The sequence below is a fragment of the Eretmochelys imbricata genome, chromosome 1, assembly GCF_965152235.1.
Source record: "Eretmochelys imbricata isolate rEreImb1 chromosome 1, rEreImb1.hap1, whole genome shotgun sequence".
Taxonomy (NCBI): domain Eukaryota; kingdom Metazoa; phylum Chordata; order Testudines; family Cheloniidae; genus Eretmochelys; species Eretmochelys imbricata.
In genome coordinates, this window is record NC_135572.1 from 355,480,061 (window position 1) to 355,507,524 (window position 27,464).

Consider the following 27,464-nt stretch of genomic DNA (forward strand, 5'->3'; position numbering starts at 1 on the left):
GGAGGTTTAGATTGGATATTAGGAAAAACTTTTTCACTAAGAGAGTGGTGAAACACTGGAATGCGTTGCCTAGGGAGGTGGTGGAATCTCCTTCCTTGGAAGTTTTTAAGGTCAGGCTTGACAAAGCCCTGGCTGGGATGATTTAACTGGGAATTGGTCCTGCTTCAAGCAGGGGGTTGGACTAGATGACCTTCAGGGGTCCCTTCCAACCCTGATATTCTATGATTCTATGATCCTGGAGGTCCTGGTGATGTCAAGGAATTATGACGTGACTGGAATAACAGAGACTTGGTGAGATAACTCACGTGACTGGAGTACTGTCATGGATGGTTATAAACTGTTCAGGAAGGACATGCAGGGCAGAAAAGGTGGGGGAGTAGCACTGTATGTAAGGGAGCAGTATGACTGCTCAGAGCTCCGGTACGAAACTGCAGAAGAACCTGAGTGTCTCTGGATTAAGTTTAGAAGTGTGAGCAACAAGAGTGATGTAGTGGTGGGAGTCTGCTATAGACCACCGGACCAGGGGGATGAGGTGGATGAGGCTTTCTTCCGGCAACTCACAGAAGCTACTAGATCGCAAGCCCTGGTTCTCATGGGTGACTTTAATTTTCCTGATATCTGCTGGGAGAGCAATACAGCGGTGCATAGACAATCCAGGAAGTTTTTGGAAAGTGTAGGGGACAATTTCCTGGTGCAAGTGCTAGAGGAGCCAACTGGGGGGGCGCTTTTCTTGACCTGCTGCTCACAAACAGGGAAGAATTAGTGGGGGAAGCAAAAGTGGACGGGAATCTGGGAGGCAGTGACCATGAATTGGTTGAGTTCAGGATCCTGACGCAGGGAAGAAAGGTAAGCAGCAGGATACGGACCCTGGACTTCAGGAAAGCAGACTTCGACTCCCTCAGGGAACGGATGGGTAGGATCCCCTGGGGGACTAACATGAAGGGGAAAGGAGTTCAGGAGAGCTGGCTGTATTTCCAGGAATCCCTGTTGAGGTTACAGGGACAAACCATCCCGATGAGTCGAAAGAATAGTAAATATGGCAGGCGACCAGCTTGGCTTAACGGTGAAATCCTAGCGGATCTTAAATATAAAAAAGAAGCTTACAAGAAGTGGAAGGTTGGACATATGACCAGGGAAGAGTATAAAAATATTGCTCGGGCATGTAGGAATGAAATCAGGAGGGCCAAATCGCACCTGGAGCTGCAGCTAGCAAGAGATGTCAAGAGTAACAAGAAGGGTTTCTTCAGGTATGTTGGCAACAAGAAGAAAGCCAAGGAAAGTGTTGGCCCCTTACTGAATGAGGGAGGCAACCTACTGACAGAGGATGTGGAAAAAGCTAATGTGCTCAATGCTTTTTTTGCCTCTGTCTTCACGAACAAGGACAGCTCCTAGACTGCTGCGCTGGGCATCAGAACATGGGGAGTAGATGGCCAGCCCTCTGTGGAGAAAGAGGTGGTTAGGGACTATTTAGAAAAGCTGGACGTGCACAAGTCCATGGGGCCGGACGAGTTGCATCCGAGAGTGCTGAAGGAATTGGCGGCTGTGATTGCAGAGCCATTGGCCATTATCTTTGAAAACGCGTGGCGAATGGGGGAAGTCCCGGATGACTGGAAAAAGGCTAATGAAGTGCCAATCTTTAAAAAAGGGAAGAAGGAGGATCCTGGGAACTACAGGCCAGTCAGCCTCACCTCAGTCCCCGGAAAAATCATGGAGCAGATCCTCAAGGAATCAAACCTGAAGCACTTACATGAGAGGAAAGTGATCAGGAACAGTCAGCATGGATTCACCAAGGGAAGGTCATGCCTGACTTATCTAATCGCCTTCTATGATGAGATTACTGGTTCTGTGGATGAAGGGAAGGCAGTGGATGTATTGTTTCTTGACTTTAGCAAAGCTTTTGACACGGTCTCCCACAGTATTCTTGTCAGCAAGTTAAAGAAGTATGGGCTGGATGAATGCACTATAAGGTGGGTAGAAAGTTGGCTAGATTGTCGGGCTCAACGGGTAGTGATCAATGGCTCCATGTCTAGTTGGCAGCCGGTGTCAAGTGGAGTGCCCCAGGGGTCGGTCCTGGGGCCAGTTTTGTTCAATATCTTCATAAATGATCTGGAGGATGGTGTGGATTGCACCCTCAGCAAATTTGCGGATGATACTAAACTGGGAGGAGCGGTAGATACGCTGGAGGGCAGGGCTAGGATACAGAGGGACCTAGACAAATTGGAGGATTGGGCCAAAGAAATCTGATGAGGTTCAATAAGGATAAGTGCAGGGTCCTGCACTTAGGACGGAAGAACCCACTGCACAGCTACAGACTAGGGATCGAATGGCTAGGCAGCAGTTCTGCGGAAAAGGACCTAGGGGTGACAGTGGATGAGAAGCTGGATATGAGTCAGCAGCGTGCCCTTGTTGCCAAGAAGGCCAATGGCATTTTGGGATGTATAAGTAGGGGCATAGCGAGCAGATTGAGGGACGTGATCGTTCCCCTCTATTCAACATTGGTGAGGCTTCATCTGGAGTACTGTGTCCAGTTTTGGGCCCCACACTACAAGAAGGATGTGGATAAATTCGAGAGAGTCCAGCGAAGGGCAACAAAAATGATTAGGGGTCTGGAACACATGACTTATGAGGAGAGGCTGAGGGAACTGGGATTGTTTAGTCTGCAGAAGGGAAGAATGAGGGGGGATTTGATAGCTGCTTTCAACTACCTGAGAGGTGGTTCCAGAGAGGATGGTTCTAGACTATTCTCAGTGGTAGAAGAGGACAGGACAAGCAGTAATGGTCTCAAGTTGCAGTGGGGGAGGTTTAGGTTGGATATTAGGAAAACCTTTTTCACTAGGAGGGTGGTGAAACACTGGAATGCGTTACCTAGGGAGGTGGTAGAATCTCCTTCCTTAGAAGTTTTTAAGGTCAGGCTTGACAAAGCCCTGGCTAGGATGATTTAAATGGGGATTGGTCCTGCTGTGAGCAGGGGGTTGGACTAGATGACCTCCTGAGGTCCCTTCCAACCCTGATATTCTATGATTCTATCCTCTCAACAAAAGGGAAAACCTATAATGGCAGCTATCTCAGAGTTGTGAAGAATATGTATTAAGGTTATAACAACCAACAAGAATGCACTTTTATGTAGAAATCCATGATTAAATTGAGTCTTCCTGACTAGTCATTTAAATCAAATCCACCCTGGATACGACAGGGATATCCTAAGGCAACAATCAGACAATTACAACTGATATAATAAGTGCTCAGAGTACAAAAATTGCCTAGCCATTGTAGAGTGTTTTGTAGGCATGGCAACAGATTAGTTAAGCAAGCATCTTCTTAATTCCAATATTTTTATGTTTTTCCCCAGTAAGTTACATTAGCTAGTGCCTATGCAATGATGGGCAGAAGGAGAGGTTACTTACCTTGTACAGTAACTGGAGTTCAAGGTGTTCTGTTCCTATGGATGCTCCACATCAGGAATCAAGCGCACCAGTGCACTCTTCATCGAAGATTTCTGTCAGCAGTGTCTGCACCCTACACATCCACATGGTGTAGTAAAAGGTTAGATAGAGGGTCGTGGACCTGCCACTTCTCCAGTTCCTCCTCAATCATGAAGTCCAGAGAGAATGATTCCAAAGGAGAGGGGAAGGAGGATGGGGAGCAGAGAAAGAATAGAGACAAAACATCTTGAACTCCAGTTTCTGTACAAGATAAGTAATGTCTCCTTTGAGACATTGCCCTATGGGTGCTGCATGTCAGGAGATTTCCGAGCATTACCTCAATTACAGAGCAGAGTGCTGAGGAAGTAGATTCACTGCAGACTTTACAACAGCCACACCAAAGGCCGTGTCAGCTCTAGAAGCATTCACAAGAGCATGGTGTTGGGAAAATGTGTGCACCAACAGTGGCCTTGCAAACGTCAGAGATGGATATATTCTTCAGTAAGGCCATAGAAGTAGACTAAGACCTGTGGAATGGGCAATCACACTAGGTGCAGGATGCACCCCCGAGGCTTCGTAACAAGTCAAGATACATCCCAAAGAAATCCATTTTGACAGTCTTTGGGTAGAAATTGGATGCCCTTTCATTCTCTCTGCAACGGAAAGAGTCTGGGAGAAGCCCTGAAAGACTTAGTCCTATTGAGATAAAAGACAAAGCTTCGTTTTATAGCCAGCGTGTGGAAACTGGCTTCCTCTCTCAAGGAGTGAAGCTTGGGATAAAAGACCAGTAAATTAATGTCCTGATTAATGTGAACTTCTGATGAAACTTTAGATAGAAAGTGAGGATGGGATGTAACGTCACCTTATTGTGAATCAGCCATATGAGCTCCTAGTTCCTGTACCCTTCTAGCCAAGGTGATGGCTATGAGGAACAAGATCTTAAAAGACAAATGAAGAAGGAACAGCTTCCCATTGGTATAAATAAGGTTTTCCCAGGACATTGAGGACTAAAAGTTGAGGTCCCAAAATGGAGAAAGTTATGTGACAGGAGATAAAAAGGTTAAACACACCATTAATAAATCTTGCAGTGGTTGAGTGAGTGAAGGCCAAAACCCCCTTGATGGGGGGGGGCAGGGGGGCGACAGCGACAAGGGCTATGATAGCAACCAGATGAATCTTAACTGAGCTCAGCCATAAACCCATACAGTTTAAAATTTAGCAGGTAATCAAGAACGTGCGTGAGGAGAGGTTCAAGAGGAGGTATGGATCATTGGGCACACCACACAGAAAAGCTTCTATTTCTGCAGTTCAGTTATCCTTGTGGTGAGTTTTCTACTATTCAGCAGTACTGCCTGAACCTCCGGAGAGAAATCCTGTTCTATGCCAGAGAGCCACTGAGGAGCCAAGCCTTAAGATGGAGCAACCAGAGGCTGGGGTGGGTCATGGTGCCAGATTCCTGGGTCAGAAGGTCCACTGTTGGATGAAGGCAAAAAAGCAGCTGTAAAGACAGATGGAGAAGATCTGGGAACCATACCTATCTTGGCCATGATGGAGGTATAAGGATGGCCACCAATCTTTCATTTCAACTTGTTCAAGACTTTGAGAAGCGGCACTGGGAGGTGAAGTGGGATCAGTACACAGCAGGACGCAAGGCCAAGGGATACAGAGTGTGCCTCTAATGAGTTCTGACCATGCCCTCCCCTCGAGTAAAAGCACCAGATCAGAGGCAAATTTGCTGAAATATGTCGTTCAGCTCCCACTTGTGCCTTGATGAAAATGCCTGCTCAGGGAGTCTACTACTGGCATTCTGTAGCCCTAGTAGATAAACTACTAAGATCTCTATGTGGTGGGACATGCACCAATTCCCTAATTTTATGTACTTTGTGCAAAGAACTAGGATCTTGCTCCTCCTTGGCAATTTATAGAATACAATTTAGCCCTGTTGTCCAGCATTACACATCAAGAGTGGCTCTTGATGTTGGACAGGAAGTGATGGGCAAACCTATCTGATTGCTCTAAGTTTGAGAATGTTGATATGAGGAGATATCTCCTGGGTAGTCCATTTGCCTTGGGCTGCGAAGACCTGGAAACAGGTACCCCAGTCTAGCAAAGAAGCATCTGCCATGATGATCTTTGTGGGGATAAAATGTGAGAATGGACTTGCGCACTGACCTTTAGAGGATCCCTCCCCCTGGTGAGGGATTTGAGGTCTCTCAGGTATTGACCCTCACTTGAACTGTTTGCGTTTACTGGGTGCGTAGACTTGAGCCAGGGTTGAAGACATCAGAAATGTAGTCTTGTTAGGTGTGTTATGAACATACAGGCTGCCATATGGCCCACAAGTTGAGAAAACACCCTGTAGTTTGTGGTCCCTATTGCAGCATAGCAATGAAGCTGGCCATTGTAGCGAACTTGTCCATGGGCAGCTATGTTCTGGCTGTAGTGGACTTTAGCATGGCTCTGGTGAAGTCTATTGATTGAGCAGGCGGGCAGAGGAATAGGGCCTTGATGGTTGCTGACCGCATCTCAAGAAAGGAGCAACCCTTGAGGAGCCAGTCACTGAGGTGAGGAAAAACTATTATTCCCACCTGACAAAGATATGCTGTGATGGCCAAGTGCAGCTCTGTAAAGATCCTTAGGGCAGTGGAAAGGCCGAAGGATATGAAATAGTATTGGTAGTGGTCCTTGCCCATGACAGATCATAGGAAACGCCCATAGGAAGGGTGCGTTATATGGAAGTATGCATCCTGGAGGTCAAAGGAGACTAACCAAGAAGGAATTGTCTCTGCCATGGTTACCATTCTGAACTGCTGAGAGAGAGAGCAAAGATGTTCCAAGTCTGAAGTTCTGAATCAGTCTCCACCATCCTCTTTTCTTGGAAACCAGAAAGTACCTAAAGTAGAACTCTTTCCCCACAAAGTGTAGTGAAATGGGTTTGATCACCCTCAGGGGTAAGAGGGATTGTACCTCCTGTCTGAGACACTTGTGAGAAGGGTCCCTGAAAAGAAACAGGAAAGGAGGACGGGGTGGGGTGAAGCTGAACTGGATGGAACAGCCAATCAAAACTATCTCTAGAAGCCTTAAACTGCTCCCTCTGGTCTTGTGGCAGATACTCAAATGAGAAAATTTGGAGCAATTTGTAAAGTCACATTTTGCAATCAAGGCCTAACAGTTGGCAACTCTGAATTGTAGAGTGGCTGAAGAATAGCTTTTGCAGCCGAGAAGGTCCAGGCACTTAAAGCTCCTTGTCAGAAGGGGTTGTTCTAGATTAATTCCATCTATTTCTTTTGTTGACAGCACCATCGACCATAGAGTTAGGGGTGGGTGGGAGAAAAAGATACTCCAAACTCTTGGCAGGAATATCATGCTTTTTATCAGTCCACTTACAAGCAGGTGGTATGGTCAGTGGAGTTTGCCACATCATACAGGCTGGTGACAACAAACAGTCACTGATGGGCAAGGCAATCTTGCCCTGGGAAGAAGAATATGAGATGCCCTGGGGGAATGCTGGGGTTCTTGTATCTCCTGTAGCAGAATCTGTAAGGCCTTTGCAATCCTTTTCATGAGGTCCTGAAAGACCTTGAAGTCATCCACATTGGATGGCAAGAGGAGCAGAGGGGAGATAACAGCTTCATCTGCGGAGGAGGAAAATTTCTGAGAAAGTGGTGTCTCCTCCTCTCTACCTAGCTCCTGCTCTTCTGGGGGGTTCTACCTGAGGAAGAGGACACACAGGTGCCAGTGACAGCTGTTCTTGGTGGGACTTCTTGCACAAGAGCACCCTGTAGAACTATTCACTGCAGGGGGACAAAGGGTTCCAAAAAGACCACTGTGGTGGGACATAAAGGAGTCGGCCCCATGGGGTGCCCTTGCCAGGGTTGGTGGATCAGACCTTTACTGGGGTCCTCCTCCTCAGGATGCACCTTAAGGGAGGTTGGAAGGGGAAGATGGTGGAATCATGGACAGACAGATCTGAGTCTGAGGAAGCATCCTTGTCCAGCAGAAGATCGACAGGTTTTGGTATCGGGGCTCACATTGCTACCAGAGGCTGGGGAGGGACCAGCAACTGCACCAATACTGGCGGCTGCACCTTCAGGGAAGGGTGCAGTAGTACCTGAGGGTATGTCAGTATTGGCGGGAAATCCCTCTTGGTATCCTTCAGCAGAGGGATTCAGCCTCTTCCAGGATTTGAAGATCCTCGTGAGAGAGGAACGTGGATGGTACTGGAAAATCTGGGTACTCTTACTTGGGAGTCACCACATCAAGAGATACTGGGATAATAAGTAAAAGAGCAAGAGCAATAATCACACCAATTCACTATACGACACGGATACTTCATTCAACCCATATTAACATAAACCCAATATTAAAGGTGTTTCCATAACTCTTTGCTAAGTGTTGAAAGGAAAAAGTTATAGGAATTAAGATGTAATAAATTTAACAAAATTTGAAACTGTCACTACCTTCCTAAGAACTTCAGAGAACTGAGCTGCAGACTCCACAATTTCTCTGAAAAAACATGTCATTCTAAGCTCCCTATGTTCCCGCCCATTGTTTATGGTACTTGCAATGTCATTGGCTCTGAAAAGGAACCCACGATGTCTGTATCTCAAACTTCTCAGGATCTTAGGGAGGTCATTTTGCTAAAATATTGCAATAATTACATTTCTGAACAATAGTCATATACTAGATTCCTCTCTTATCTTATAAAGAAGGTTTGAACTGCAGCAAAACTATACAGTTCACCTTAAAAAGCAAACAGACTTGGCCTGTCCGCCCACATCCATCAAGACCAGGGACTGGAAATAACCCTGAGTTACTTGAGGCGTTTGGCACTGTAAGCCCTTAAGAGCAGGAATATTCTCTTGCGTGTGTCTATATAGTGCAAAGCACAAGTAAGGCCAAAATTCCAACGTGGGCCCTTAGAAGCTACTATTATACAAATATCTACTATTACTACTGTATTATACTGGAAGCAACACAAATTGGTGTTAATCCTTTATGACTAGCAGAAAAATTAGCAAGACTACATTTATACAATAATTTATCTGAGACTCTGAAAGCTTTTTACAAGAGTGTCTGGGACCAGAAATCTCCATAAGGTTGCAAGAAAGTAAACCTTGTTACCACAGCTTAGTCTGCTAAACTGATCTCCATTAGGTATGGCTATATTTTCCCTCTTCCAGGGTACCATGCAGTCACAGTCTCCTCCTCCAAATGCCCCCTTAAAAGGCACTTTGACTAGCTTTTCACCATTGATCTTCACTTCAGCATTATCAGCTCCCTAACATTCAATTAAATTAATAAATTACAAGAAATACATGAAAAGGATGCTTTTTCAAGAGTATCATTATTTCCCTCTTTTCCACCCACATTCCCACCTGCCATGGTCTGTCGTCATCTGGCAGCTTAATGGCAAATAATGACAAAGAAAAATGTCCTCTCTCTTTTATTGGACCAACTTCTGTTAGTGAAAGAGACAAGCTTTCAAGCTTACACAGAAGCTTCTCTCTCTAATACCCTGGGACCAACATGGCTACAACAGCACTGCAAACAAGTCTGTCTCTCTCTCACTCTCTCTCACACACACACCCACCCACCCACCCCTCTGTTTCACCAGAGCTCTGCTGGCACTCTGAAGATATTAATTGCTCACTCTGTTGTTTCCAGAATCAAAATCCAAACCTGAAAATTATCTTTCAGACTGCTGTTTGTAAAAATCTGTGAAATGCTGCCCCCTGCAAAACTTTGTCCACCATTGGAAGCCAGTCGAAAGAGGATATTCATTTTCAAAATCTCAAAACCAGAATTCCTCCTCCTCAGCAGTAGCAGCTGGTCAAGAATAGCAATTTTGCCTGGAATTATTGTGCCAGAAGATGCAATTTGGTAAACTACAAATGCAATTTCTGATCTGACCAACAGGCAGAGCAGATGAAGGAAATAAGGTCATAAAAAGATATACAGCGTACTCCTGTTTATTCAAAACCCTATTATCCAAATCTCTTCCTTGTCTCCATATATCTCATGCTGGGTGACAAGGCAGGGATTTGGATAATATGGAAGTCTGGAAAATAGAGCAGACCCTCCCCCACCCCCAAACAGGACAGCAAAGAGGAGGAGGAGCCGCCCCTGGCCATGTAGGAGGCCACCCTGTTGCTGAATGGCTCCTGTGGCAGCACAGGGAGTCCTCTCCAACCCCACTGTCACAGGAGTAAGTGAGTAGGCCCATGACAGCAAAGCTGCAGAGCGCTCCCGGCAGGGCCACAGGGCTGGTGAAACCTGATCCCTGCAGATGCAAAGGGCAGAGAAGTCTGCAGTCTTGGCAGGACAAAGCAGAATCCTGACCAGGAGTCTTTGCTCTGCTCCACACTTTGCACCTACACGAATCGGGTGCCACTGGCCCTATGGCAGCACAGGGTGCATTCTGCAGCCCTACTGTCACAGTAGTGAATGACTGGGGCAGAGCAGAGACCCCCCCAACCAGGACTGCCAAGCCCGCAGCTGAATGGCTCCTGCCTTCTTGATTATCTGAACTCCCAATTATCTGAATAAAATCCATGTCCCCCGTACTATATGGATAATCGAGAGTATACTGTAAGTAAGTGTCGCCTAGCCCACTTCCTTGATGATATATTTTCTAGTGATTTGTCTTCTGTATTTAGGTGCCTAAACCGATAGGTCTCTCTACCACTTCACTTGGGAGACTTAGTCCACAGTGCAGTAACTCTCACATTCAGGAGGTTATTCACTGCTACAAAGCTTAGATTTTTTTTCCCCCTTTATTTCATCCCATTACTTTTAGACTCCCCCGACTCTCTCCAAACAAGTCCTCTCCTCCTCGGTGTTCACAACTTACACTGACAGTTTTGTTCCTTTTTTAGTCATCATCTAGCCAATATTCACATTTAATTTATTTAGTGTTCCCTTACAAATTAGCCCCTGCTGCTCCCTAATTTGTTCTCTTTTCTGAGCTTCCTCAAAATAGATTTATATCTTTCTGGTATGAAGATGCTCACATTTTAATGCACTATTCCATGCGAGATCTCAGAGCCATATTGAGAGGGATTACCACCTCACTGCTGCATGACAGGATACTCACGTAACACCTGTTAAAAATGTTTATATTTTAAAGTACAATTCTGAAAGCAGCTTTATTCCGTTCATACACAACCTTATCCCTCTTCTTCCTCCAAGTGTTTTGTTTTTTTAATTAACACTATGAACAAAGCAGCTGCAATCCATAATTTGGAGTCATCTCTCTAGGTTCTTACCCCAATCCATCAATGATCTATCTTGCTAACAGCATTACACTTATGTACATGGATTGCATTGCAGTGTTCAGGCCACAAATACAATTAGAAACTGCTAAGACAACGCATATCCCCAGATGTTGAAGCCAGGATTTTGGTTGCTAAGCAACAAGATGTTGGACTTAAACTTCCCCCATACTCTACTGAAACTGTGCACAGGATCAGCCCACCAGAGCTGTTTTAAAACTGGCATCATAGCTGAACTTCTGAAAAGGATTACACCACAATCAGCCAACCCATACTGTTCCAAGTGGCTTAGAAAAAAACAGGAGCACATGCGGAACTCATGATCAGCCTGTGAGCTCAGTTAACAGGCCAAGTATGCAAGTCACTGTTGTGTTCCCCAACAATTAGCATCATCATTAACCTGCTTACAAGTATCTCAGTCTTGAAGCAAAATCCACCATGCAGTAAAGCAGCACAGAATTGGGTGACAATTCACAGCAATTGTTGCAACATGAAAAGAAGAAAATGTCAATTTGCAGTTAAACATCAATACATGCAGCATTAAAATCCAACCCACTGCAAATAAATTCATCTCCAAGAAGAAAGCAAGCAATTGTGCAGAACTGACCATTAAAAAAATCCCCACAAACCCAGATCCAGATATTCTTTTCCAAACACACATTGCCATCCCCCAATAAAATCATCTATGGCCTTTTCTGGAGTTTCTGTAATGGTAAAAACTAAAGGAAATGCAATGAAACAATGTGAAAATGCAGTACTGTATTCCCAGAGAAGCAAAGAAAACAAGCACCACACTAATAAGAGATGAGGCACTTATTAAAAGTCACAAGAAGAGATATTGTCAGCACCATACTACAATATGCATCAACTGCACCATAAATGGCCTTTTCCTCTAATCAAAGTTTTTCAGCCTTCTCACTGGGGAAATATAATTGATCCTTGGATAAACAGATGAAACAGCCTGGCCACAAAGGAAATGGAAACCAAAGAATCTAAGAGCACTGACTTTCAGACAAAAATTACAGAAGTCAATGACTGAGGAAATAGTGCTCTATATAATGATTATTTTCTTGTACCCTGAGGGTAATAGACAGTAGTTTAGTAAAAGTAATAGTAAAAATGACTGTCACTATCAATTTAGGCCAGGCCCCCTACTTAGATTGTATTTTAAAAGGGGCTGTTAAGGTAGTGATTTTTTTCTAATTTCCTGTGAACAATTTTAATTTAAATATTCCCTAGATACAAGGCGTTTGAACCCAACAGCTTTGTGCTAGCGCAGAATGTGGGAGTGAACCATACCACAACCAGTCTAGTTTCATGGTGAGAAGTAAATAGGTGCAAAGACCATCAGATTTTTAAAAATGCTTTTCAAGCTTGTTGTGATTATTAGAATTTGTACAGTACTTGGTTATAAAGGGCTAACAGGGCTAAGTGGAGAGGACGATGGTCTAATACAGGGGTTTCAACCTTTTATCATTTGTTGACACCTAAAAATTTTCAAATGGAGGTGCAGACACCTTTGGAAATCTTAGACAGTCTCCAGACGCCCAGAAGTCCATGGACCACACAGGTTGAAAACCACTGGTCTAAGAGTTAAAGTATCAGGGTCACAAGACTAAGTTAGGAAACAAATTCTACTTACAGTTCTGTAACAGGTCTCCTGTTTGACCTTGGGTAAGTTTAACAAAATGTTTAAATTCATCATTCTGTAGACAAGGAGATAATATCTACTTCATGGTTGGGAGGGAGACTGTCAATTTTCTATAGAAGGCACTAGAAAGGAACATTTTTTAATAATCAAAGGTCTTAGCAGCATAGATCATTACAATTTTATTTATAACAGTGTCATCTTTATACTTAAAGACGACATAACTTTTAGGGCTTGTCTACACACGAAGTTATTCCAGATTAACTATTCTGGAATCCTCTATGTGTGGACACACTCAGGAGTAGCTACTGCACTTCAAATTCACTCCCTACCTTAATCTGACTTAATTTTCAAGTGTGGATAGACCCTCAAATTAAAAAAAACTAGTTTTATTGATTAAACATGAAAATTAGAGCTGGTTGGAAAATTGCCCCATTTCTTTGTGAACATAGGTCCTATTTTCATAGAAATTTTTATGAAGAAAGTTGTTGAAATTTTGAATTTTCAAAGTTTTTTGACCGGCTTTATAGCTGATCAGAAAAAGAACATTTGTGGAAAACTTTTCAAAAATTTATTTTTAATCAAAATTTCAATTTTTTTAATCAACTCTACTGAAAGTGTACTATCAGTACAGAATTATGTATGTTACTTAATGTTCTATTAAATTCAATTTTACACTGCCCCTCACCAAAATTTAAGTTTCAGTTGCTGGCACTTGGGAAGGTGTGGAAAGCAACCTGATTGGGGGATATGCGGATTGTGGTGTTTCTGTTATAGAGCAGTAGTGAAATAGTTAAGTGCTATCATTTAGAGTGCCATAACTGGGTTTTAAAGCTAATGAACATCTGAATACCTGCTACAGCCATTTTTTCAGACTGTGCAGATTCTGATCTTACTGTATTATTTCAGCTCAGTTCACCTTTTGAAGATTCTCTTCGCATCCATATGGGCTGAAATTATGCGGATGGGATTTTTAATGAAAGCTTAGATTCTTTAAGCAAGGGGCGAATTTTATGGCCAAGAAATCAGAGTACACAAGGTCCTGTTTCATGAAAGAGCACTCCTATCCTAGCAGTATGTGAAAGAGTATGGGACACAGGACAACTGAACATAAGAACATAAGGCCATATTGTGTCAGACCAAAGGTCCATCTAGCCCAGTATCCTGTCTTCCGACAGTGGCCAATACCAGATGCCCCAGAGGGAATGAACAGAACAGGTAAATCATCAAGTGATCCATCCTGTCGCCCATTCCCAGCTTCTGGCAAACAGAGGCTAGGGACACTATCCCTGTCCATCCTGGCTAATAGCCATTGATAGACCTATCCTCCACGAACTTATCTAGTTCTTTTTTGAACCCTATTACAGTCTTGTATGCCTTGTGTGAAAAAACACTTCCTTTTGTTTGTCTTAAACCTGCTGCCTATTAATTTCATTTGGGGACCCATAGTTCATGTGTTATGAGAAGGAGTAAATAATACTTCCTTATTTACTTTCTCCACACCAGTCATGATTTTATAGACTTCAATTATGTCTCCCCTTAGTTGTCTCTTTTCAAAGCTGAAAAGTCCCAATCTTATTAACCTCTCCTCATATGGCAGCCATTTCATACCCCTAATCATTTTTGTTGACCTTTTCTGAACCTTTTCCAATTCCAATATATCTTTTTTGAGATGGGGCGACCACATCTGCACACAGTATTCAAGATGTGGGCATACCATGGATTTATATACAGGCAAATGATATTTTCTGTCTTCTTATCTATCCCTTTCCTAATGATTCTCAACATTCAGTTCGCTTTTCTAACTGCTGCTGCACATTGAATGGATATTTTCAGAGAACTATCCACCATGACTCCAAGATCTCTTTCTTGAGTGGTACAAGCTAATTTAGACCCCATGGTTTTATATGTATAGTCGGAATTATGTTTTCCAATTTGCATTACTTTGCATTTATCATCATTGAACTGGGTTCAAATCCTCAGTTCTACCACTGAATTCATGTTCGCATAAACAAGTCACCACTCCAGGGTGAGGAGTATAAATGCATTTTAAATCATTTTGAGTTCATGGGATGAAAAACCCTTCAACTGCCCATTATATTTTATATTAATTTACACCCTAGCTTTTGAATTCTATGTATTTGTGTCAGAGGCTGTTAGCTCCTCATGAGGGTTTATTAAGTAATATGCACTGCAGTGAACCCACTCGTCCCCAGAGACACACATTTAAAAAGATTACTGCTGTGAAATGTGAAATCAGATTTTAATCGCAAAAATATTTAGATTAAACCCAGTTAAAACCAGAGTCCTTGGATCCAAGGAATGGATAAACAAGCAAGATTTGGCAACTCATGTCAACCTCACAGGAAGAGGAAAGCCTGAAGCCTGGCCCTGGGCTGCAGAGATGTTTGTAAATTACAATTTCAGTTTTACTTTCAGCATTCCAATTAATTTTGGAGACAAGGTGACTGAAGAAGGTCACGACAGGAAATGAATATGAAGATACAAGTTCTTTGTTCAAAGGATTTACTGTCAATTGCTGCTGTTCCTTGGATTTTTCCTGGCAGCCTGCCAGATGTCAGCTAGACAGATGGCATTCTTGTTTAATGGGATGGTACTAGCTTTTCATTACACTTTACTATCCCAGTCTCACAGACAATCAAAACCTGCAGACATATCTCCACTGCTACAGTGATGAATACCCCCCACACAACAGATCTTTAAAGATCACTGGATCCTACACATGCCTATCACATGTGGTGTACCTCATCTAGTGCACTAAATGCCCCAAGAACTATGTGGATGAAACCAGACAGAATCACTATGCTCTCGAATAAACTCGCACAGAAAAATGATAAAAGTCAAAACACCAGGGCTGTCAATTAATCGCCATTGACACCTGTGATTAACTGAAAACAAAATTAACATGTTAATATTTTTTAATACATTAATCGCATACCTCTGGGCCGGGAGGCAGCCCTGCACTTGGAGGGGGGCTAGAGCCCCAAGTCCATATTTGAAAATATAGAAAACCTCCAAAAATATTTAAATAAATAGCATTCTATTATTATTTAAAGGTGCAATTAAAACTGTGATTAACTGCAATTAATTTGTTTAATTGCTTGACATCCCTAAAAAACACCATATTACCTGTGGACAAACACTTTTCAGAAAACAATCACTTCGTATCTGACCTCTCAGTCCTCATCCTCATGGGAAACCTTCAAAAGATGAACCTGGGAGCTTAAATTAATAACTTTTGTGATAGGGTCGGGCCCAATGGCTACAGGAGAGAGTGATAGAAGGCAGATATATTAGCCCCAGGTTAAGTAGGTCCCTTTTCCCCGGGTAAGGTAACAGGGAAGGTTCCAGATCAATCAGGAACTTTCTGGAAACAATTAAGGCAGACAGGCTGATTAGAACACCTGCAGCCAATCAAGAAGCTGCTAGAATCAATTAAGGCTGGCTAATCAGGGCACCTGAGTTTTAAAAAGGAGCTCACTTCAGTTTGTGGTGCATGCGAGGAGCTGGGAGCAAGAGGCGCAAGAAGCTGAGTGTGAGAAGGCATACTACAGGAAGACTGAGAAGTACAAGCATTATCAGACCATCAGGAGGAAGGTCCTGTGGTGAGAATAAAGAAGGTGTTCAGAGGAGGCCATGGGGAAGTAGCTCAGGGAGTTGTAGCTGTCACGCAGCTGTTACAGGAGCCACTGTAGACAGCTGCAATCCACAGGGCCCTGGACTAGAACCCGGAGTAGAGGGCGGGCCCAGGTTCCCCCCATCCCTCCATCTCCCTACTTGATACTGGAGGAGTTGAACTGGACTGTGGGTTCCACCAGAGGGGAAGATCTCTGGTCTGTTCCCTGATCCACTAGGTGGACCAGCAGAGACTGCGGGGATTGTTGTTCTTCCTTTCCCCATGCTGGCCAGTGATGAAGCTAACTGAGTGAATGGCAGATTTGAGCCACGAAAGTGGCCAAACTGAGGGCTGCCGTGAACCTCTGAGGCAAGAAAATCCGCCATTAAGTGCAGGACCCACCAAGACAGAGGAGGAACTTTGTCACACTTTGCAAGACACTACAAATCATGGTCTTAATAAAGGTACCAGATTTATGGCTTATTATAACAATCTGTAATCCACTCCATTTTTTTGTCCTATGACTACAGAGGTGTTAACGGGCCAATTCACTTTGCTCTCTTACAATGTGTGATCGGTGGCAATCCCTCGAGGTCGAGAATAATCTCTTTCACAGATTTTATTTTTTATGGGTCCTGTGGTGACTGAGGAGTCCAATCCTTGAGCCGCAAGCTCATTGGCAGACGTTGCAGGCGGCGTTGGACGTTAGCGTTGCGCCCCAATTGCTGTGTGACAATCATGTGTCTTTTCTTTTCGGCATTCTTCTGTGACCAGGACAAACCAATTTTCTTAAAAGTGAATGATCCTTCTCTGACAAGTCTTCACCAGTTGTCCCTATCCTGGGCTACTGTCTCCTAGTGTGTGATGTCGATGCCACATCTCTTGATGTTTATCTTGAGAATGTCTTTAAAGCATTTCTTTTGGCCTCCCGGTTTCCTTTCTCCTTTGGCGAGTTGGGCGTACAGCAATTGTTTTGGTAAGCGTACATCAGACACGCGCACACAGTGTCCACTCCACCTCAGCTGGTGCTGGATAATCAGGGCCTCAACACTGAAGATGTTGGTCTCTGTGAGGACGCTGACATTAGTGTGGCAATCCTCCCACTTTATGCTAAGGATCTTACAAAGAAAGTGCTGGTTCTGGCATTCCAGGTGTTTTCTATAGTAACCCAAGTCTCTCAGCAGTAGAGGAGAGTTGGGATTACCACCACTTTATAACTAAAAGTCTAGTGTGTGTTCTAATATCATGATTGTTGAACACCCGGCGAGACAGTCTGCTGAAGGCAATTCTGGCACAGCAGATTCTGTGCTGAATCTTCAATGTGTGTTCACTACTTATGCTAAACAATCTGTTCCATCTTGTATTTAGCTGTGATACTCTGAGTATCTTTCCCAGACTTGAAGCTTGTCTCTTTCACCAACGGAAGTTGGTCCAATAAAAAATATTACCTCACCCACCTTATCTCTCTAATATCCTGGGACCAACACAGCCACAGCACTGGAAACATACAACCATTTACTTTGCCAGGTATTTATGGACAGTACTGATTGCCAAGAGTTAACTGGAGACACAAGATAGTCCCATATATTTGTTTGCGGGGACTGAAGTTCTCTAATAATTGGTCCAGAATCTGTGATCAAAAACTTATCCAAATTGGTCCAGCAAACCAAATCTGTAAGTCTTTCCCAAATGATTTTCATAACGTAACTATATATTTATCTTTTTTGAACCATTAGAGTTAGAAATGCTTTATACCAGCTGAAAAATAGGATTCTCAACATGAGGATTCCCATGGAGCTCTCCCGGAGTCCACCGGTCTGCTTTCGTCTCCAGTGTTGTTAACAATGGATTCATCATGCTGCTCAAGGCACGTGGGGCTGCACAGGCATCACGGAGATGCCTGTATTCTTCCTAGCTCTTCTCAGAAAACAGTAAAGGGGCGCACACACACACCCAACTTTCTTACAGCTGCTGGGGCAAGAGACACCTTCTCGTATAAAGGTAGGAATGGAGGAGTAAGAACTTAAGAAGTGGGGAAAAAAAGGAGAGCATCAAATAGAGGACCACAGTTTTGTATTGTGATGGTGTCAGGACATTACAAAGTATCTCTGTGAGATGATCGACTACAACAACATAATGTCATGGCAAACTCTGCAATAAAGAGTCACAATAGGGAGTACTGATTATTTTGTATCTCTGCACTTCAACAACAAAAACTCTCACCAACTTTACAAGACTGACTGTTGTATCACGCTAGATTTTAGCACTTGGAGCTCAGGATGGCCGCTGCTAAAGTCTTGCTACAGAAATCAATTATGAAGAATATGGTAATCAGAATTATTCAATTTTAAGGCCTGATCTTGTGACCTGCCAGGAACCAAAACAAATATATTGCATCACTGGAAACCAGGGAATGGCATAAAGCATTTACTCCATATGGTAGAAGTTTGCAGAACATCAAACCTTAATCACTAATCCCTCAGCCTAACAGTGCTTTTTTGATACTGATGCTGGACTGAATATAGCAAGTACTGGGGCATAGACCAAGGTGATCTGCAACACGACTGAAAAATCCTGCGGCTAAAATCGCTCAGTTTCTTCATATATAACAGCCCCCAAATCTGACCATTGTAAGATGCACAGGCACTATGCTTCGCTATATTTTCACAGTGCATAGCATAACTGGGCACCCAATCCTGATTTGAAACTCTGGGAGCTATCATAATGCAAACAAGTTCTTCTCCATCCCCACTGCCAAAACCCTTCTCCAGCCTCTCTGATTATCTCCTCCCTCCACCTCAGCATCCCCGTATAATCTGGCCTCCCAGACAAACATGTTATCTATCAGTCCATTCAAAATGTTGCTACAGTCATTCATCTTGCCCATTGCTGTGACAATATCAAGCCTCTAGTTCAGGGGTCAGTAACTTGTGGCACGTGAGCCGATTTTTACCGGCACATTGCTGCCAGCCGGGGCACCGGCCGCCGCCCCCGCTCAGCCCATTGGTGGCCTGGGTGAATGGAACCCCGGGCCGGCAGCAGGCTGAGTGGGGCCAGTGGCCGGGACCCCGGCTGGCAGGAGCTGGCGGACGGAACTTCAGACTGGTGGTGGGCTGAGCCGCTCGGCCCGCTGCCGTTCTGGGGTTCTGTCCACCAGTGCAGTGTGTTAAATTTCTCCTCGTAGGAACGTGCTAATTGCGGAGCACCAGGACTGGCAGCCGTAAGTAGTATACCATCAGTAGCACATTCCTACAGAGAGAAATGTAATACACTACACCTGGATAGGGGAGACTGTGCCTCCCCAAACAGCCCGCCCCCTATCCGCCCCTCCCACTTCCTGCCCCCCTCATAACCCCCCCATCCAACCCCCCCCACTCCTTGTCCCCTGACCACCCCCTCCCAGGACCCCCCACCCCCTGAGTGCCCTCCTCAGAACCCCCCACCCATCCAACCCCCCCGCTCCTTGTCCCCTGACCACCCCCTCCCAGGACCCCCCACCCCATCTACCCCCCCATCGAAGCCCCCTTGCTCCCTGTCCCCTGACTGCCCTGACCCCTATCCACATGCCCGACCAGCCCATGCCTATCCAACCCCCCGTTCCCCATCCCCTTACCATGATGCTCAGAGCACCAGGACAGGCAGCTGTAAGTAGTATGCTGTAAGTAGCACATTCCTATGGGGAGCAGTTTAATACACTACACCCAACCCTGCTCAGCCCGCTGACTGTCTGGAGTTCTCAAAATATGTTCTCGCACCTTTATCAAAAATTACACTACAATTAGGTTTAAGTTTTCAAATTTTTAAAACTTTGTATATTACAGTAATCGTTAAATGTATAATGTTAATACATAGGTTTGATGAAACTAAGTAGTTGTACTTATGTGCCTGTGCTTAATTTGTTTTTTCGACAATTTACCTTCTTAAAAAAATCTCGCATGTCTTACTCCCCCAGAAAGGGCATCTCGCACCCCTAGGGGGTGCGTGCACCCCAGGTTAAGAACCACTGCACTAAGCTGATAAGATCTGCATTTTAATTTAATTTTAAATGAAGCTTCTTAAATATTTTAAAAACCTTGTTTACAGAGACCTTCTAAAAACATTAAAATGTATTACTGGCACATGAAACCTCAAATTAGAGTGAATAAATGAAGACTCAGCACACCACTTCTGAAAAGTTGCCAACCCGTGCTCTAGTTTTTCTCCTCCCTACCCCCACCCCTTTGCCTTTAAAAAAAACCACACTGTTTACAACAAATTATGTGTTGTATGTATTGTGGTATCACCTAGGAACCCCCCAGCCATGGACCAGGAACCCACTGTGCTAGGAACCAAACACACACATATACACTCCCTACTACAAAGAGTTTACAACATAAGGCCAGGTCTACATTAGATACAGTACAGCTATTGGCAAACCCCTTCTAGTGTAGAAGCAGCTTATATCAGGAAAAGAGGGATTTTGGCAATATAGCTTCTACTCGTTCAGTGAGCAAAATAAACTGTACCAGTGAAAGCACTTTTATACCAGTATAATTGTGACTATCATACAGCTACTGCCAGCCTAGAAATGTCACCCATCACATCCCTACCTGATATTCTATGCTAGCAAAAGTTTCTAGCATAGACCAGGTCTAAGAATAAAACAACAAACAGACAGGGAGCTCAAGGAAACAATACTGCTAAGCGTAATAGACAGTGGTCTCATCTGCCTATTGGTTATCATTCTGTTTATAGAATTGATGTAAAGTGTGTTCACAACAGAGATCATGTTCTTCAACTCACAAAACCCTTTAAGAGGTAGTGTTCCAGAGGTCTCCCAGTGGTTAATGGCACAAATGAAGGAATTCTGCCTCCACATCAAAAGATACCCTGTGTTCTGGGAAAGAAAGTTTTTTTTGTTTAATTAAAATTCAGGGACTGGATTTGTTGCATCTGAGCTAAACTCTTAACCTGGATGTGAGGGGGGCTCTGTATCACCTTTCTACCTTCCAGTTTGGCTCCTAGAACAGTCAGCGCAATCCCAGCAGCTGCCCTAATTTGTGTCCAGCTGCCTATAGTTCTAAAAGGGCTGGACCAAAAGACAGGAATGGCTTGCTCTGGCCATGCTGCACCCTCCTCTCCCCATATTGCTCCAGGAAAATTCTGGTATTACCTATGCTAGGAACTGCTCCTGCAGGATAGCAGAAGCAGCTACTCTGCCTCTACACACACGACGTGCTCCACCTACCTCGGGGAATTCCCTGTTGATCTGTTACAGCAGTTCTATGCCCCTTTACGGTCAAAGGGCCTGTGTAAAAGGACTATAGGACAACCAGGAATTGGGCCCTAGATTTTTATGGCTAAAAATTATGCAGAGCCACTTGTTTTAGAGAGTATGGGAAAGGGAAGAGGGAACTTGTGCTCAAACATTCCACTGACTATGAAAATTTCCTCTGGGCTTCAGGAAATATTGTATGTCCTCCTTTGTAGCTGCAAAAAAGTATTTGATAATAAAACTAATCTAGCCCTTGGAAGAATGATTACCATTCTGTTTATAGAATTGATGTAAAGTGTGTTCACAACAGAGATCATGTTCTTCAACTCACAAAACCCTTTAAGAGGTAATGTTCCACAGGTCTCCCAGTGGTTATGTATGTTAAGTGGAATTTTAATGTTTGGCTAGCTTTGAGTAGGCTAACAGAGGAAATGGGAAAATTATAATTTCTGCCTCCAGTTGCACAGTTGTTTTAATTGAAAATAGACCCAAATCAGGAACATTTGAAGTGATTCTTCTCAATAATTCTGTGTCTAGCGATTACACTTTATGAAAGCAAGGATCTAGCGAGAAATGTGTACACACTGGCTCAGCCACTTGAATCTCTCACCAACCCTATAATCTAACAACACTCTATCCTCCCTTCAAGATAGAAATGCCATTACATAATATGATCCCCAACATAATGGGTTCTGTGGATTAGAAAGGAAAGATCTACCAGAGTGCTCGTGAGGCTTAATAGGGAAAAATCTGCCAACCATCATATGACAATGATGAACACCACGGAAAACCCATTACCCCTACACTATACTGAATACGTAGTGTAATCCCTTGTTGGGGAGAAACAACTGATAAAGAATCAAATCATACCATGACAGGAGAAGAGGGAAGTCACAGGAAGACAACAATAACGTGGGCTGGGACAGACCTAGCCCAAGATTACTATACCATATTCCCAGATTTTCACTAAAGCCCATCAACATCTCCTCCAACCTTTGTACTAAACAATAGTTCTTTCGAGCACAAGAATGGCTTCCAAAAAACCGTGCTGTGTTCCCAAATTAATCTTTCTAGTGTGTCTGCTATTATCATGGAGAAATATCAGCTCTTATGATACCATCATGTTTGGTGCCCTAAAAATATTTGATAGGCAGGCAGCATGGCATCAAATATTTGATGGCTTCTAAGTAAAATAGAACAGCATTCAGAAAGATCCATCATTTTGTTGTTATACACAAGTTCTGTCTATGTGCTGCTCATTCTGGTCTAAGCACCTCTAAGGTACCTCTGCTGTTACGCATAAAAAAGGTAAAACAGTATTCTTAAAGTTGTGTGCCTCCTTGATGACACATCACAAAAGTAAACAAAAAAGACACAGGTTGTGGTGCAATGGTAGAAACAGCCAAATAAAATGCATTCCAACAAGGGAAGGAAAATAATTAGTAGGAGTTCTGCAATCTTCTCAAATCTCAAGATGCTATTGCAAGTAACAGAACACAATAAAATTAGACCTTACTCTTTTAAAGAAGCAGGTGGACACACCAAAACCAAACATGAATTTTAACTAGGAACAGCAAGTAAGGGCCATCTGCACTAACCAAGAAAAACAGATTCATAGATTCATAGATATTAAGGTCAGAAGGGACCATTATGATCATCTAGTCTGACCTCCTGCACAATGCAGGCCGCAGAATCTCACCCACCCACTCCTGCGATAAACCTCTCACCTATGTCTGAGCTATTGAAGTCCTCAAATCGTGGTTTAAAGACTTCAAGGAGCAGAGAATCCTCCAGCAAGTGACCCGTGCCCCATGCTACAGAGGAAGGTGAAAAACCTCCAGGGCCTCTTCCAATCTGCCCTGGAGGAAAATTCCTTCCCGACCCCAAATATGGTGATCAGCTAAACCCTGAGCATATGGGCAAGATTCACCAGCCAGAAAAGAAAGATTCACATACCCAGGAAAGAATTCTCCGTAGTAACTCAGATCCCACCCCATCTAACATCCCATCACAGGCCATTGGGCCTATTTAGCATGAATAGTTAAAGATCAATTAATTGCCAAAATCATGTTATCCCATCATACCATCTCCTCTATAAACTTACTGAGTTTAATCTTAAAGCCAGATAGGTCTTTTGCCTCCACAGAATAACACAGGTTGTTATTCTTGCAAAAGATTTGTAACAGATTCTTCTTTTCAACCATGAGATACCATGCTTTACACGTTAGTGCACTGAAAGAATTCCTGCCAAGTGGCAAGTGAAGAAATCTCATGCTCCCAGGCACCAAACTTGGAGATCCCTGGATGATAGGCAACTCTCCACAAGTGGATGTGTGAAGAGGAAGTGAAGCCTGGAGATTAGAGTTTGGAGTGCTTCCAGTAAGCTCTGAGTGTAGGGTGAGGCAAATGAAAGAAAACATCACAGGGGATAATGGTGAAATAATTAAGAATCTCCTGCTCCAAATTTTTCAGTTCAATCAAGATGGTGTTAATGAAATACAGTTAATTAATGGAAAGTTAAAACAGAGATAGTATTCACAGATATATCATGATCAGTCATTAATCAATGTATCTAGTGAATCTAATAATTTACTATGATGCATGGAATATTTTATAGTTTCACATACATTAACTGATATTTGCAAAATTAATATCTTCCAATATTTTAGCATATCCCGCTGTCCACTATTACACTACTCACACAGGATTGCCTCCACAAAGTCCTGCCACTTACTCCACTGACTCATTAAGATACTTAACATATATCTAACTTTAAGCATGTTAGTCCACTAGCTTATGTACTTTGTTGAATCAAGACCTAAACTCTAAATCAATGGGAATCTTTCCAATGGTCTCTGGATCAGGCCCTTAATCCTCGAGTAGAGGACTACTTTGCTTGAGTCATCTTCACCCAGGAAGTGGAAGAGGTCAATGTGTCATGGGAAAAGAGGAGAATAAGGGACAAAGACCTCTCATGAACTGACCTTTCCTTTCTAGCGAGAAGTGCACAGAATTAACCATGCTATTAGCACAGTTTTGTGAAATACTTATTAGAATGATTAAGTGCCAGCCACACAAATGTCCCGGTACTAATGCTTTACTGAACCATTGCTGAGATTTTCTGACTCTCAGTTTCCCTTGTTAGAAAATTCAGCATACATAACCCTTTAGGTAATACGTCTTCAAGATTTTTGGTACAGTCATTCTGACTGGAAAGTTAAGCTTTGAAGAGCCATCAGTAAGCAGAAAGTGATGTTTAAAAAAAAATCTGCTCAGCAGAAGACACTGAGGAAGACATGACTAATTTGCATCCAACTCTGTATTTCATCATCCCGGGCTATCAGCACAAATCTAATACTGAACAGAAGAGGTTGCAGGGGAGAGGTGGATAGAAAAAACAGTATCATGTGTAGCTGAAGGATGGAGTGGGGCCTCACTTAACCTAATGTTAAAGTCTGAGGTGGTGTGTGTATAATGTCTCGTTTAAAAAAAAGTTTAAAAAGAAATGCAAAGTCATAGACTTGTATAAGACCTGGCAAAAGACAATAGAAGGATGCGTATTTATTGTTTAAATAGGGATTTGTGATTCAAAATGCAAAATATAAGCACAAAATTCTCAAACTATATTCCTTCTTATTCATCAGATTAAGTGGCCTATTATGTATGTAAATATTTGACTATGTTTGCTACGGTCCTGATCCTTTAAGATTAAGCCATAATTTTGGGCCAAATCATCCACTTGCATGCAAACGGCCACTGACTGCAAAAGAAATTACTCACGTGTATCTCAGAGAATTTGGCTCTGAAAATGTATACATGCTTAGCCCATGAGTCCAAGCAGTCAGTCTATTTTGTAGCCCTGTACTTAGGTCCTTTTAAAAGAAAGGATTTTTGACTATAACAATCTACCATGGTAGAAAGTTTTCTGTAAACTGCATATTTAAGTAAGGCTCTAGCTACAGGCTTTTATAATTCAGTCTGTAAGAAGTGCACCCATTGAGTTATGAAGAATAGCAAATGTGTACTCAAGTGGCCAGAAGTCACTCAACACAATCTGCCTCTGTAGAAAAACACTTCAGTGTGCCACCCCTCACCACACACACCCCCACTCAAATGTGCCCTGGTCACGCCTCCGTCATGATGTTGGACACAGACATATGACTGCCATCCTAGGCAGCTGCTCAGATTTCACAAAACCATACAAATGTAAGGCTGGAAGGGACTTGCAAAGACCAGCCTCCTGCGCTAAGACAGGACTGAGTAAACCTAGACCATCCTTTACAGGTGTTCGTCCAACCTGTTCTTAAAAACCTCCAGTAATGAGGAAGCCACAACCTCCTTGGAAGCCTATTTCAGCACTTAACTATCCTTATAGCAAGAGATTTTTTTCCTAATATCTAACCTAAATCTCCTTTGCTGCAGATTAAGCCCACTACTTCTTATCCTACCTTCAGCAAACATGGAGAACTGATCACTCTCCTCTTTATAGCAGCCTTTAACATACTGGAAGACTTATCAAGTCCCCCTTCAGTCTCCTTTTCTCAAGACTAAACATGCCCCGTTTTTTTAACCTTTCCTCATAGGTCAGGTTTTCTAAACCTTTGCTGCTCTCCTCTGGACTCTCTCCAATTTGTCCACATCTTTCCTAAAGTGTGGCACCCAAAATTGGACAGTACTCTAGCTGAGGCCTCACCAGTGCCTAATAGAGCAGGACAATTACCTTCCTTGTCTTACATGCGACTCTCCTGGTAATACACCACAGAATTATATTAGTCTTTTTTGCAACTGTATCACGTTATTGATTCACATTCAAAGTATGATCCACTATAACCCCCAGATCTTTTTCAACAGCACTACCACCAGCCAGTTATTCCTAATTTTGTAGTAGTGTATTTAATTTTTCCTTCCCTAGTGAAGTACTTTGCACTTGTCTTTACTGAGTTTTAACTTGCTGATTTCAGGCTAACTCTCCAATTTATCAAGGTCATTTTGAATTGTAATTGTATCCTCCAAAGTGCTTGCAACCCCTCCCATCTTGATGTCATCTGAAAATTTTATAAGCATACTCTCCACACCATGAACCAAGTCATTAATGAAAATACTGACTAGTACCAGACCAAGACTGACCCCCTAAGAGACCCTCCCAGTTTGAAAGTGAACCAACTACTCTGAGTATGGTTTTTCAAACAACTGTGCACCCACCTTATAGTAATTTCATCTAGAACACATTTTTTAAGTTTACATATGAGTATGTCATATGGGACTATGTCAAAAGCCTTACTAAAATCAAGATACACCACACCTACTGCTTCCTCCCACATCCACTAGGCCTGTAAACCTGTCAAAGGAGGAAATTAAATTAGTTTGACATGATCGGTTCATAACAAATTCATGCTGGCTATTCCTTATAACCCTATTATCCCCTAAGTCACGGTTTCTCAATAACCGGTCAATGTTCCCTGACCTCTCCTTGGCACAGTTTAGGAAGGCAGCAAGACAGTCCCTGGTATCAAAAAGTTTGAGGAACACTGCTCTAGGTTCTTACAAACTGATTGGTTAATAATTTGTTCCAGCACCTTCCCAGGTATCGAAGTTAGGCTGACGGATCTATAATTCCTCGAGTCCTCTTTGTTCCTCCCTTTTAAAGATAGGTATTATGTTTGCCCTTCTCCAGTCCTCTGGGACTTCACCTGTCCTCCATAAATTCTTAAAGATAATTTCTAACAGTTCCAAGATTGCTTCAGATAGTTTCTTTAAGTACCCCAGAATGAATTTCATCAGGCCTTGCTGATTTGAATATATCTAACTTATTTAAATATTCTTTAACCTGTTCTTTCCTTATTTTGGCTTGCATTTCTTCCCTCTTATTTTTAACATTAATTGTGAGGAGTAACTGGTCACCATGATCCTTTTAAGGGAAGACTGAAGCAAAATAGGCATTAAACACTTCAGCCTTCTTAATGTCATCAGTTATCAGTTCTCCTTCCCTGGTAAGTAGAGGCCCTACACTTTCCTTTGTCTTGCTCCTAGTATATTTTAACCACTTCTTATTGCATTTTACACCCCTTGCTAGGTGTAATTCATTTTGCGCCTTAGCCTTTCTGATTTTGTCCCTACATGTTTGTGCTATTCTTTTATACTCCTCCTTAGCAATTTGTCCATGTTTCCACTTTTTGTAGGATTCCTTTTTGATTTTCAGGTCTTAAAGAGCTCCTGATGGAGTCATATT

The 27,464-nt window shown here is 43.0% G+C and overlaps 1 protein-coding gene across 1 annotated transcript in view; it reads right to left on the reverse strand.

Moving 5' to 3' along the window:
* AHCYL2 (adenosylhomocysteinase like 2) overlaps positions 1–27,464 on the reverse strand; it is a 217,954-nt gene that overhangs the window by 148,158 nt on the left and 42,332 nt on the right. The window lies entirely within an intron of this gene.